Source organism: Choloepus didactylus, chromosome 26, assembly GCF_015220235.1.
Source record: "Choloepus didactylus isolate mChoDid1 chromosome 26, mChoDid1.pri, whole genome shotgun sequence".
Lineage (NCBI taxonomy): Eukaryota > Metazoa > Chordata > Mammalia > Pilosa > Megalonychidae > Choloepus > Choloepus didactylus.
In genome coordinates, this window is record NC_051332.1 from 9,402,775 (window position 1) to 9,412,014 (window position 9,240).

A 9,240-nucleotide genomic window follows, 5' to 3' on the forward strand; every position below is an offset into this window, starting at 1 on the left:
TATTCATGTCTTTCATTAAATTTGGGCAGCTTTCATACATTATTTCTTTGATTATCCTCTCTTCCCTTTTCTCTTTTTCTTCTCCTTCTGGGACTCTCATAATGTGTATACTGGTAAGCTTGTTGGTGTCCCACATGTTCCCCAGGCTCTGTTACCTTTTCTTTCTTTCTTTCTTTTTTTTCTAATCTTCATTTTATTGAGAGATATTCACATACCACGCAGTCATACAAAACAAATCGTATTTTTGATTGTTTGCAGTACCATTACATAGTGGTACATTCATCACCAAAATCAATCCCTGACACCTTCATTAGCACACACACAAAAATAACAAGAAAAATAATTAGAGTGAAAAAGAGCAATTGAAGTAAAAAAGAACACTGGGTACCTTTGTCTGTTTGTTTCCTTCCCCTATTTTTCTACTCATCCATCCATAAACTAGACAAAGTGGAGTGTGGTCCTTATGGCTTTCCCAATCCCATTGTCACCCCTCATAAGCTACATTTTTATACAACTGTCTTTGAGATTCATCGGTTCTGGGTTGTAGTTTGATAGTTTCAGGTATCCACCACCAGCTACCCCAATTCTTTAGAACCTAAAAAGGGTTGTCTAAAGTGTGCATAAGAGTGCCCACCAGAGTGACCTCTCGGCTCCTTTTGGAATCTCTCTGCCACTGAAGCTTATTTCATTTCCTTTCACATCCCCCTTTTGGTCAAGAAGATGTTCTCCATCCCACGATGCCAGTTCTACATTCCTCCCTGGGAGTCATATTCCACGTTGCCAGGGAGATTCACTCCCCTGGGTGTCTGATCCCACGTAGGGGGGAGGGCAGTGATTTCACCTTTCAAGTTGGCTTAGCCAGAGAGAGAGGGCCACATATGAGCAACAAAGAGGCATTCGGGAGGAGGCTCTTAGGCACAATTATAGACAGGCCTAGCCTCTCCTTTGCAGCAACAGTCTTCCCAAGGGCAAATTCCATGGTAGAGGGCTCTATCCATCTAACCACCAGTTCCCTATGTCTGTGGGCATGTTAGCAACCATCGAGGTGGGGCAGGCCTGTACCCCTGCATTCTCCACCAGCTCCTCAAGGGGGCTCTGCATATTTTTTTCCTTGTTTTTTTAAACATTTTTTTTCTAAATCAACTGTATGAAAAATAAAAAAAAATAAAAATTTAAAAATTAAAAAACATACACTAAAAGAACATTTCAAAGAGACCATAAAAAGGGAGTAAGAAAAAGACAACTAACCTAAGATAACTACTTTACTACCAATGTTTTCTTACTCTACCCCAAGAAAGTAACCTAATATAGCAACATTTCTGTGGACTTAGTTCTACTATACCCATCAGAAATCAACAGACCATAGTCATTCCTGGGCATTCCCAGAACATTAAATTTACCCATGATAGCTTATCTGTTCTTCTTGGATTATTGTTCCCCCTTCCTTAATTGCTCTGTATTGCTAGTTCCCCTACATTCTACATTATAAACCATTTGTTTAACATTTTTCAAACTTCACATTAGTGGTAGCACATATTTCTCTTTTTGTGCCTGGCTTATTTCACTCAGCTTTATGTCTTCAAGTTTCATCCATGTTGTCATGTTTCACAACATCGTTCCTTTTTACTGCCGTGTAGTATGCCATTGTGTGTATATACTACATTTTATTTATCCACTCATCTGTTGAAGGACATTTGGGTTGTTTCTATCTCTTGGAAATTGTGAATAATGTTGCTATGAACATTGCTGTGCAGATATCTGTTCGTGTCACTGCTCTCTGATCTTCTGGGTATATACAGAGAAGTGCAACCGCTGGATTGAAGGGTATCTCTATATCTAGTTTTCTAAGGAACTGCCAGTCTGACTTCCAGAGTGGCTTAACCAGTATACAGTCCCACCAACAATGAATAAGAGCTCCAATTTCTCCACATCCCCTCCAGCATTTGTAGTTTCCTGTTTCTTTAATGGCAGCCATTCTAACTGGTGTGAGATGGTATCTCATTGTGGTCTTAATTTGCATCTCTATAATAGCTAGTGAAGCTGAACATTTTTTCATGTGTTTCTTGGCCATTTGTATTTCCTCTTCAGAGAACTGTCTTTTCATGTCTTTTCCCCATTTCATAATTGGCCTGTCTGTACTATCATCATTGAGTTGTAGGATTTCTTTATATATGCAAGATATCAGTTTTTTGTGAGATACATGGTTTCCAAAAATTTTTCCCATTGACTTGGCTGCCTCTTTACATTTTGAGAAATTCCTTTGAGGTACAGAAACTTCTAAGCTTGAGGAGTTCCCATTTATCTATTTTTTCTTTTGTTGCTTGTGCTTTGGGTGTAAAGTCTAGGAAGTGGCCAACTAATACAAGGACTTGAAGATGTTTTCCTACCCTATCTTCTAGGAGTTTTATGGTGCTTTCTTTTATATTGAGATCTTTGGTCCATTTTGAGTTAATTTTTGTGTAGGGGGTGAGGTAGGGGTCCTCTTTCATTCTTTTGGATATGGATATCCAACTCTCCCAGCCCCATTCATTGAAAAGACCTTTATGACCCAGTTCAGTGACTTTGGGGGCCTTATCAAAGATCAGTCAGCCATACATCTGGGGGTCTATCTCCAAATTCTCAATTCAATTCCATTGATCTATATGTCTATCTTTGTGACAGTACCATGCTGTTTTGACAACTGTGGCTTTATAATAAGCTTCAAAGTCAGGGAGTGTAAGTCCTCCCAATTCTTTTTTCTTTTTTAAAGTGTCTTTAGCAATTCGAGGCATCTTCCCTTTCCCAATAACTTTGATAACTAGGTTTTCCAAGTCTGCAAAGTATGTTGATGGAATTTTGATTGGGATTGCATTGAAGCTGTATATGAGTTTGGATAGAATTAACATCTTAATGACATTTAGCCTTCCTATCCATGAACATGGAATATTTTTCCTTCTTTTAAGATCCCCTTCTATTTCTTTTAATAGAGTTATGTAGTTTTCTTTGTATAGGTCTTTTACATCTTTGGTTAAGGTTATTCCTAGGTACTTGATTTTTTTAGTTACTATTGAAAATGGTATCCTTTTCTTGAGTGTCTCTTCAGTTTGTTCATTTCTAGCATATGGAAACATCACTGACTTATTTGCATTAATCTTGTATCCAGCTACTTTGCTAAATTTGTTTATTAGCTCTAGTAGCTGTATCATCAATTTCTCAGGCTTTTCCAGATATAAGATCATATCATCTGCAAACAATGACAGTTTTACTTCTTCCTTTCAAATTTGGATGCCTTTTATTTCTTTGTCTTGCCAGATTACCCTGGCTAGCATTTCTAGCACAATATTGAATAACAGTGGTGATAGGAGGCATCCTTGTCTTGTTCCTGATCTTAGAGGGAATGCTTTCAGTCTCTCATCATTGAGTACTATGCTGGCTGTGAGTTTTTCATATATGCTCTTTATCATATTGAGGAAGTTTCCTTCAATTCCTACCTTTTGAAGTGTTTTTATCAAAAGGGGATGTTGGATTTTGTCCGATGGTTTTTCAGCTTCTATTGAGATGATCATTTGATTTTTCCCTTTTGATTGGTTAATGTGTTGTAATACATTGATTTATTTTCTTATGTTGAACCATCCTTGCATGCCTGGAATGAACCCCACATGGTCATGGTGTATGATTTTTTTAATGTGTCTTTGGACTCGATTTGCAAGTATTTTGCTGAGTATTTTTGCATCTATATTCATTAGGGAGATTGGCTGGTAGTTTTACTTTTTTGTAGCATCTTTGCCTGGTTTTGATATTAGATTGATGTTAGCTTCATCACGTGAGTTAGGTAGTGTCCATTTTCTTCAATGTTTTGAAAGAGTTTGAGTAAGATTGGTGTCAATTCTTTTTGGAAAGTTTGGTAGAATTCTCCTGTGAAGCCGTTTGTCCCTGGGCATTTAATTGTGGGAAGATTTTTGATGACTGATTGGATCTCTTTGAATGTGATGGGCTGGTTGAGGTCATCTATTTCTTCTCTGGTCAGTCTCTGTTGTTCATATGTTTCCAGGAAATTGTCCATTTCCTCTACATTATCCAGTTTGTTGCCATATGGTTGTTCATAGTAACCTCTTATATTTTTTTTTAATTTCCTCGGGATCTGCAGTAATATCAGCTTTCTCATTCATGATTTTGTTTATATGGGTCTTGTCTCTTTTTGATTTTGTCAGTCTAGCTAGGGGCTTGTCAATCTTGTTGATCTTCTCAAAGAACCAACTTTTGGTGTTATTTATCCTCTCTATTGTTTTTTTTTGTTCTCTATGTCATTTATTTCAGCTTTATTCCTTGTTATTTCTTTTCTTCTACTTGGTTTAGGATAGTGTTGCTGTTCATTTTCTAGCTTTTTCAGTTGATCCATTAGGTCTTTGATTTTGGCTCTTTCTTCCTTTTTAATATATGCATTTAGTGCTATAAATTTCCCCCTCAGTACCGCTTTTGCTGCACCCCATAGGTTTTGGTATGTTGTGTTCTCATTTTCATTCATTTCTATATATTTAGCAATTTCTCTTGCTTTTTCTTCTTTAACCCACTGATTGTTTAGGAGTGTGTTGTTTAACTTCCAGGTATTTGTGAATTTTCTAAGTCTCTTAGGGTTACTGACTTCTAATTGCATTCCACTGCGGTCAGAGAAAGTGTTTTGAATAATTTTAATCTTTTTAAATTTATTGAGACTTGCTTTATGTCCCAGCATATGATCTATTCTGGAGAAAGTCCTGTGAGCACTAGAGAAGTATGTGTATCCTGGTGATTTGGGATGTAATGTTCTATATATGTCTGTTAAATCCAATTCATTTATCAGATAGTTTAGGTTTTCAATTTCCTTATTGGTCTTCTGTCTGGTTGATCTATCTATAGGAGAGAGTGATGTGTTTAAGTTTCCCATAATTGTTGTGGAAACATCAATTGCTTCCTTTAGTTTTGCCAGAGTTTCTCTCATGTATTTTGTGGCACCTTGATTGGGTGCATACACATTTATAATTGTTATTTCTTCTTGTTGAATTGCCCCTTTTATTAGTATGTAGTGACCTTCTTTGTCTCTCAAAACTTCCCTGCATTTAAAGTCTATTTTATCTGAGATTAATATTGCTTCACCTGCTTTCTTTTAGCTGTGGCTGGCATGAAATATTTTTTCCATCCTTTCACTTTCACTTTCTTTGTGCCCCTGTGTCTAAGATGTGTCTCTTGTATTCAGCATATTGATGGTTCATTTTTTTGATCCATTCTGAAAATCTATACCTTTTAATTGATGAGTTTAATCCATTTACATTCAACATTATAACCATGAAGGCATTTCTTTTACAAACCCAACCCCTAACACCTTATCCTTTGGTTTATGTTTGTCATATATATTTTTCCCTCTCCCTATTAATATCCTTTAATGTACCCATACTGAAACTCTTTAGTACTGAACCTTTCTCCATGTCTCCATCTCTCTCTCTCCTTTCCTTGTTTCTCTGTCTGTAAGGCTCAGTCTCTTGTTAGCAAATTCTCTCAGGATTTGTTTGTGAAAAATTTAAGCTCTCCCTCAAATTTGAAGGAGAGCTTTGCTGGATAATGTATTCTTGGTTGGAAATTTTTCTCATTCAGAATTTTAAATATGTTGTGCCACTGCTTTCTCTCCTCCATCGTGGCTGCTGAGTAGTCACTACTTGGTCTTATGCTGTTTCTATTGTATGTGGTGAATTGCTTTTCTCTTGCTGCTTTCAGAACTTGCTCCTTCTCTTCAGTATTTGACAGTGTGACTAGAATATATCTCAGAGTGGATTTATTTGGATTTATTCTATTTGAAGTTCACTAGGTATTTATGATTTATGTATTTATGGTGTTTAGAAGATTTCGGAAGTTTTCCCCAACAATTTTTTTGAATACTCTTCCTAGACCTTTACCCTTTTCTTCTCCTTCTGGAACACCAATGAGTCTCATATTTGGATGTTTTATATTATCTATCATATTCCTGAGGTCCATTTTGATTTTTTTTTTATTTTTTCCCCATTCTTTCTTTTGTGCTTTCATTTTCCATGATTCCATCTTCCAGGTCACTGATTCATTGTTTAACTTCCTCTAGTCTTGTACTATGAGTATCCAGAATCTTTTTAATTTGGTCAACAGTTTCTTTAATTTCCATAGGATCATCTATTTTTTTATTTAGTCTTGCAATGTCTTCTTTATGCTCTTCTAGAATCTTCTTGATGTCCTTTATATCCTGTTCCATGCTCTTCTTCATGTCCTTTATATCCCATGCCATGGTCTCATCGTTCATCTTTATTTCTTTAATTAGTTTCTCTAAGTACTGTATTTCTTCTGATCTTTTGATTTGGGTGCTTGGGCTTGGGTTATGCATATCATCTGCTTTTTTTCATATGTTTTAAAATTTTCTGTTTTTTTTTTTTGGCCTCTTTGCATTTGCTTAACTTGGTACAGTTCTTTTAGGATTTGTAGACCAATTGAAATTCTTATCTTTAATTTGTCAGGTTTACAGCTTCTTGGGTACACTTTCTGTGACTAACCAGCAGGTGCATCCACGAGCCACCTGTTCCCCTCAAGCCAGTTCTCCCCTGCTTTGCCTCTGTGGTGAGTGGGGGAGTAAGTCTTGTGGGGTCCAGTTGGTGTACCAAGCTCACATGTGTAGTTGGTGTTGTCTGCCCTGTATAAGGGGCATGTGTCTGGGCAGTCAGGGAGGGGGCAGCTCTAACAACCAAATCTCCCTGGTGTTCCTGGAGTTTTAAAGCTGTTGCAATAGTCTAATCCTTCAGTTCAGTCCAGTTGGAGGCTTATAAGCCAGACAGTTAGAGAACCTTCACTTCTTCTACAGCTGCTCAGTGAAGCATTTCCTGGGGAGCTCGTCGAAGTTGCCAGTTCATTTCCTGAGGAGTTCGTCAATGTTGTCCGTTCATTTCCTGAGGATTTCATCAAAGTTGCCGGTTCGTTTCCTGAGGAGTTCATCAAAGTTGTTGGTTTGTTTCCCGAGGAGTTCATCGGATGTCTTCCTTGGAGTTGACAGCTTGTTGACGGCTCTGCAGAATTTGGACTTGTGCGCTCCCACAGTTACATGAGTCACTTTTACAATTTGATAATCAGAGACATCTCTCATTGATTCTGTTTCCAAGGAGAACCCTAACTAATACAACTTGGTACCGAGAGTGGGGTCTTGAGAAACGGAATCTTAAAATGGGCTTTTACAATTTGTTTTCTACTCTGATTAGATGCAGAGGCACTAATGACTCTATTTCTAATAATCAAGAGGGTACTAACAGTCCATGACAGGAGTTGGCAAAGGAAATATGCAAAATAGAACCATTTGATTCTCCTAATTGTGCTCTAGTATGAAGCGAGGCTCTGGGTGACAGTGTTTTCGACACTTTCACGGAGTTTTGCAGTATTAAGAGATATAATGATGTTGGCTGGCTGCTCTTAGATACTTTGGATACAGTTGTAAGAGAAAGGGATGAGCTAAAAGCTTCAAATTCAAAACTTGAACACCGTATGACAGATGTAAAGGGTTCCATCTGTGCCCTGAAAGAAAATCTTATTTCCTGTTCCTGCAGACTGGAGGTTTCTGAAAATCAGATGCAGTCTCTTATTGTGCGAGTAGCAAATTTACAGCATAAACTAAAATCTCAACCTCTCAGGGTGTCTGCTGTTAAAGTAAAGGCATTGATTGGAGAAGAATGGGATCTGGAAACTTGGGATGGAGACATATGGATTGATAATAATGACAGTGAGGACATTGGAACCCTGGATTCTGCTGGGTCATTGTTAGATTTACCTGTAGAGGGCTGTCCTGGGGAAACAGCTTTTCTGCCTCCAGTCTGCCCTAAGGAGCCTGCCTTCCAACCCCCACCTGAGGAGATTAACCCTTCAGTGCCTGCTAATCTTGTAATCACCTCCCCTGAGGAAGCAGCCCTCACTCTTTTGTCTGGAGAGATTAATCCTGTTTTAAGAGATGAAAATGCAGCAGAATTTCCTGAGGTGAATGGCTTGAGAGATAATTCTAACTCTTTTCATGACCCACCCCCACCACCAGTTTTTGCTTCAAGACCTATAACTAGGCTCAAGTCCCAACAATTCCCAAAGGGTGAGGTATAAAGTGTGACCCATGAGGAAGTATGCTATACTCCAAAAGAACTGTATGAGTTTTCCAATTTATACAGACAGAAACCAGGGGAATTGTGTGGGAATGGATATTGAGCGTGTGGGACAATGGTGGAAGGAATATAAGGTTGGATTAGGCTGAATTTACTGATATGGGCCCACAAAGCAGAGACTCTGCATTCAATGTTGTAGCTCAAGGGGTTAGAAAGGGTGTTAACAGTTTGTTTGGGTGGCTGGCTGAAACATGGATCAAAAGGTGGCTGGCATTACCAGAGGTTGAAATGCCAGAACTGCCCTGGTACAATGTGGAGGAGGGGATTCAAAGGCTTAGAGAGACTGGAATGTTAGAGTGGATTTATCATGGAAGACCTGCTCACACAGCCCTGGAATGTCCAGAGGACACACCTTTTACCAGGACTGTAAGGAATAATTTGTGTGAAACTCCATCATCCTGAAGAGCTCTGTAGTTGACCTTCTCTGTAGGTCAGATATTACTGTAGGAACTGCTGTCACTGAACTAGAATCCTTAAACACAATGGGGATAATCGGGTCCCAAGTCAGCAGAAGCCAAGTGGCTGCAGTTAATTGCCACAGACAAGGTGGGCATGGCTACCATAATGGAAAACAGGCTCAAAGCAGCAATCAAAATAATATGACTCGCAGAGACTTATGGTGTTGGCTAGTGGATCATGGAGAACCAAGTAGTAAAATAGATGGGCAATTGACTAAATTCTTGTTTGAGCTATATAAGCAGAAGAATTCTAGGCCACGTGAACAAAAATCTCCCCTGAATTACAAAAACAGAGAGTCACGGCCCCTTAATCAATTCCCAGACTTGAGACACTTTATAGATCCAATGGCCTGGTTTGTCGGATCATCAGTCAATTGACTGCAGCTGACTGATGACTCATCAAGGGGCATGCTTCCACAGTGAGAGATTGCAATTGGCTGGATTTGGTCCGGGTGATCAGTTGGAGGCTTATAAGCTGGATGGTTAGAGAACCTTCAGTTCTTCTCAGCTGCTCAGTGAAGCATTTCCTGGGGAGCTCGTCGAAGTTGCCAGTTCATCTCCTGAGGAGTTCGTCAACATTGTCAGTTCATTTCCTGAGGGAGGAGTTCGTCAAAGTT